Source organism: Microtus ochrogaster, chromosome 19, assembly GCF_000317375.1.
Source record: "Microtus ochrogaster isolate Prairie Vole_2 chromosome 19, MicOch1.0, whole genome shotgun sequence".
NCBI lineage: Eukaryota > Metazoa > Chordata > Mammalia > Rodentia > Cricetidae > Microtus > Microtus ochrogaster.
The window spans coordinates 62,771,990-62,778,125 of NC_022021.1; positions in this window are offsets into that span (position 1 = coordinate 62,771,990).

A 6,136-nucleotide genomic window follows, 5' to 3' on the forward strand; every position below is an offset into this window, starting at 1 on the left:
TCTACAATGTTAAAAAAAAACCAAGTAGCTGATTCTCCACCTTCCTGATAATGTACAGTAACAATAACCGGAGTCATTAGGGAGGATAGATAGCATCAGCAAAACTCAGGTAGCAGAGGAGATCAGACACATCTGGAACAAGGGAAGCTGTTTTCAAAAGCCCGCGTCATCCTTTCTCAGAGCAGTAAAAGGCCCTGTGAAAACTTGACAAGCTGACCATGGTCATTGTTAGCCTTATAATAAATATTAATGCTTGTTAAATATTTACCAAGTCCACTGTAGTACTAAGTAAAGCCTATGTCTTTGATATCTTCATATATGATTTTTCTATAAGTGAAAATGCTATTAAGGTTCAAAAGCCTCTTAAAGACAATATAATAATGTATTGGGTTTTTTATTTTGAAGTTTATCACCAGCCTATGCTCATAAATCAAGGTCTATATGTATATTCGGTCAAGTTCTGTTTTTATATCTAATGCGTTATTAGGGTTATTATTGCTGTGATGAAACACCATGACCAAAAACAATCTAGGGAAGAAAAGGTTTATTTCACTAACAGTTCCATATAACAGTTCATCATCAAAGGCAGCAACTCAAGCAGGTTAAGAACCAGGAGGCAGGAGCTGATGCAGAGCCCATGGAGGGGCGCTGTTTATTGATTTGCTTCTGCTGGTTTGTGCAGTTTGCTTTCTTATTGATCCAGGACCAGCAGTCCAGGAATGGCACCACCCACAATGGGTGGCCCCTCACCCCCCATGAATCACTAATTAAGAAAAAGTTTAACAGTCTAGCCTACAGCCCGAACTTTCAGAGACATTTTCTTTATTGAGTTTCCCTCCTTTCAGATAACTTTAGCTTGTGTCAAGTTAATATAAACTATCCAGTACACCTAATATAATAAAACTTTAGTGAGACTGAAAAGCATCATATGACTTGGAATAAGAACCTATCCTGATTTGGGCATAGATCTAGGAAGAAAATATTAAGATACACAAGACATTTCAAATGAAAATTTAGAAACGAACATCTACTAGATTTGGGTTTCTAGAGACAATAGCACTAATAACTTATAACATGAACTGGTCTGTAAAACAGATCTGGGAATCTGTATCCCAAGTCTTTTGGGTATGGAATGTTTGCATGGAGTTTAGTGTGGGACACGCTCACAGGACTCTTTCACACGTTCCTAGAACCTACAACGAGTTCGGTTGCATTTGTACGTTTAAGCTGCCCTGCTTCCCCATACCATGTTTGGAAAGCAGCCTTAGTGAAACAATCCAATCTGCATAATTTTAGTTTACATTTTGACGTTCTGAGAGCTAAGAGATATAAGATCCAACTTGGGTTTTAGCTGTTGGGAGGAGTCTTCAGAAATCAGAGTAGACTTGAGGCTTGAGACTGTTCTTCTGAGGACAGGGAAGGTGCAACAGAATTGCATCACAGTGGGATCACTTTATAAACAAAGGAGATTTAGGAACTGTCAAATACAAAACAGCCATTATCCCTCCCATCGAGAGACGCTGAAAGAGAATCTATTTTCATACACACTAGAGACTTCTCAAATCTACTGGGGGTCGGTTCTTGTTTTATAACTATTTACATTTTTATTTAGTGTAAATGGGTGTGTGCATCTGTGAGTGCATGCGTGCGTGTGTGTGTGTGTGTCTTGGGAAATTATGTGACTGAAGAAGGCCAGAAGAGGGTAGTCACATTTGTCTGATGCCTAGCTTGTGGTGTGAGTGCTGGGACCCGAGCTCCAGTCTTTATAATTGCTAGCAGGTGCTCTTAACTGTTGAGTTATCTCTCTGACCTGGCCTGGGAGTTGTTTCTGTTTTGTTTCTGCTTGATATATTTGAGATAGACTATCTCACAGTCCAAGCTAGGCTGGATCCTCCTGCTTTCAAGTGGTGCACTACAGAAAGCCTCTGCTCTGCATATCTAGGCTTAGTATTGGTTTTTTTCCACTTAAAATTTTAATTAATTAGTAAATGCTTTTAAAATAATTAGTGTAGTTTTGATGTATAGCTATGGATGTTTCTAAAATGATCTGCAGTTTAGAAGCAGCCATAAGCGAGGGTTTCTGTCCTTTCTAATATGTTGTCTACATAATTCAGACACAGCTCTAACAATGCACACTTAATAAATGTCTCCACAACTGGAGAACAACTATTGTTTGAATCACTTATCCATCTATGCATTGTTGTGAGTACAATCTGAATACAATCTTCTACTTTGCTTGGATCTAAAATTTTTGTGAATATTGTTTACTTTGTAACCAAAAGAAAGTGGTTATTCAGAGGATACTTGATTAAAGGTATTGCTATGGTGGATCTATATAAAGGATTAAGGTTTCAAAATCAAATTTTAAAAGATGAGTTTCTGTTTTGTTGTTATACATGACTTAAACAGCATATGACTTACAGAAATGCAACTAAGAATCTGTTAAGCATGCATACACACACACACACACACACATACACACACACACGTATATACACATGCTGGTCTGCAGTGGAGAATTCCTATATGGGCAGAGGACAGAGATTTGCACCAAAGTATAAAATTGTATGTATAGTTAAAACCAAAATGAGTCTACCATCTAAGGACTGCTGAACAGCTCCGTATCCTGATTTGATTGAGTTCGTCTGATGGGGTGAGATGCACGTTGATGTAATAATTACAAAAATAAGCCTCTAATTAATAAATTGCTCAGAGAGAGAGATTTGATTGCTTTTAAACATGGAAAAGACATGGCTATTTAAAAGCTGACATGGTTGTGACAAAGAAGATAGCGGTTGATAATATTAAGTTCCCAAGATGATTAACGGTCTGAAGTCTAAGGGACTGCCTCCGTCAGGAAGTGGGTCCATTTTTGTATTCCAATAAAGGGAGGAGATGAATGTAGGAAGCAAAACTAGATATGTTCTGAGGAAATTGCACCAGGCTCCGTCTAATGCTTTGTTTGGCTTTGAGGGAGGGAGGCAAGGTTTTCAGCAGACATTCAGCCATTGACTGTTTCCTACATTGAAAACAGAATGTCTTAAGGCTTATTTGCAGCAGTGAACATGAGAGAACTTGAGATTGTAAGCTATTATTTATGATAATTAGTTTCATATGGGTATAGCCCTGTGCATTTAGACGGTTTTCCATTCTCTTTGGTTTAGGGGTTGTGAGCCTAGTCTTTCACAACTGAGCTGTCTCTCCAGCTCTCCCTACATTCTTTTTAAGAACTGAAGGTTTGCTCCCTTTCCACTTCACAGTCCTGTTTGGAATCCTCTATCAGGTGGCCTGCAATATTTGTTCCCTACAGATAATATAATAATAAACACTCGTGAGAGCATCTACTTTGCTTTGTAGATAGTCTACAGAGCATAAATTCAACAGATTGATTTTGTGAAGCAGATAGTAGTTCTCAGTTATCAGTAGGACATCACCCTTTTCTCAGCATGGAAAGTTAATAATGCCGTATACATGTCCAGGAGTGGGTCCAATGCAGCAACTCTGAGAGCTTTAAAACCCCCTTAAGTGGCAGCTCCGAGTGACCAGTAGCTTCATTCTGCTCTCCTCCACGTCTTACCCTTTCCTCTTTAGAATCAGCATGCTTGTGCTTTTGTTGCTACTATGTTTTTCCATTTGTTTTCAGCTAGAGAACAAACTCAGCTAATTTCTTTTTTATTTATATTTTTAAATTTTTGACAATTTATAACATGAGTACTATATTTTTATCATTTTTAACTCGCTTCTTTCCTCCTCCAACTCCTCTTGTCTTCCCCCACTCCTTCTCAAATTAATGACACCTTTTAGATTACTATTGTTACACACACACACACAGAGAGAGAGAGAGGCCATTTATCATTGTTTCATATGCATAAGTCTGGATGACTTCATTGTGTGAGATCAAAAAGAAGCAGTCTACTTTGGTCATCTTTTCTTTCTTTCTTTCTTTCTTTCTTTCTTTCTTTCTTTCTTTCTTTCTTTCTTTCTTTTTTCCTTCCTTCCTTCCTTCCTTCCTTCCTTTCTTTCTTTCTTTCTTTTTTCTCAAGACAGAGTTTCTCTGTGTTGCCTGACAGTGCTGGAACTCACTCTATAGACCAGGCTGGCCTTGAACTCAGAGATTTGCCTACTTCTGCCTCTGGAGCCATGGGATTAAAGGCGTGCAGCACGACCACCACCACCCATCACCAGCTTGCTTTGTAGACCATATTTACATGTTTCTGGAAGCATTCTTACAAATCATATTTTGGGTTAACTCTTACTTAAAACACACTTATTCTCTTTCCAACATGTTTGTAAAGGCCATGTGTTTCTGGATAGATTTAGCATTGCTGGGAACTTAGCAGAAAACTCAAGTACCATATTAATTAAATTATTATACATAATTTCTAAAAGAACTTCAAAACTTAAAGTATAGAGCACAAATAGGATACAATATATTTCTATTTTCATAAAAATTTAATTTTATGTCCACTTGAACATGTTAGGACTCTTAAGAATGTAGGGGAAGCCCAGCCAATCACCTTGCTTGAAGGGCGGGATCCCCTTAGGCTATTATTTACTTATAAATCTTGTGGGCATGCTCCCCACCACCCCTTCTGCTTTCTTGCTTTCCACTGGAACCTTGGTTTTGTAAGTCCTCCCCTTATTAAAGCTGAATATTTTATAATAAATTCTATCTGCCGTTCTTTTACGCCATAACATAGGAATATCTTAAATTATATATATACATATATATATGTATATATATACATATATATATGTATATATATAAAATAATGAAAGCCAAGTAGTGGTGGTACATGCCTTTAATCCCAGCATTTAGGAGGAAGAGACAGGAGGATTTCTCTGAGTTCAAGGCTAACCTGATCTATGGAGTGAGTTCCAGGATAGCCAGAGCCAGGACTGTTGCAAAGAGAAACCCTGTCTCAACAAACCAAAGGAAAACAAACAAACAAACAACAATAATAAGTCATTTTTATTACCTTATGTCTTTCTTCAAAGGCACAGTCACCATGCCATGTTATCCACTTAACCTGTTGAATTTTTTTCCTGAGCAGATACTAAATGCTAGTACCAGACACAGTGGAAAATGTCATCAACAATATTAAATATGTTTGTATCTGTGTCCCTCATAGCATCATATGTGAGGAAAACATCGTGGTTAATAATCCAGATTGAAAATCAACCAAGAGGATTTCAGTTGAGAAGAAACAAAAGGATTTACTCTTTGAAGCAAGCACTGGGGGCGGTGTATTGGAGGGCAAGGGCAGATGGCAATGGTGTCCGAGGGGTTTCTGTTAAGTTTAAAGCAAAGTCCCAAATGCTTAGAAATGTTGAACTCTTTTGAAATATGTTGCTTCTGCTTGACTAATTATATGAGGCTGCACACTGTCTGAAGTGCCTACCAGAGAAAGCAGAAAGTGGGCATCAGGCAGAGGCAGGGAGATCTGTTTCAGTAGGCTACCCTCATCTCCATTCACATCACATCATGTATATGTGTCTTTCAGAGCACAAACCAGAAGCTTCACTATTAGAGAAAAATGAAACAAACCAAGGCCCAATAGCACATCTATATTGAGAGTGCAATGGTTTCCATATTTGCCAGTTACTGCAAAACTAATTCTTTCAGAAACAATTTGGAGAGTTGAGGGTGTGGCTCAGTTGTACTGTGGTTTTCCGGCTTACTCCAGGCCTAAAATTCAATCCACGGCACAAACCAAAACCTATGGATATATAAGAAAAAGATACTTGAGGTAAGATGTCTTTGCCTCTATTCATGAATCACAAAGCTACGATTTTGTCAAAGTAAAGACAGGAGGTTTAGCAAAGAAGAGAATTTCTGTAATGCAATTTAAAACATTGCTACAAAAGCGCCACTTACCCTTCTGTTCTTTACTGATTCCTTTCTCCTTTTCAGCCATTTCCATTTTGGCGTTGCCTGGTATTTGCTTTTATTCTTGTTACTTGTCATTCTTTAGGCACTTTTCTTGAGCCAAGTATATACACACATACCTATATATGTGTTCCTGAGTCAAGTATACACACAACCTCATACCCATATATGTACCTGCTTATCTATATCGTATATGTATCCATCCATCCATCTATCTATACATCTATATATCTCTCTATATATATC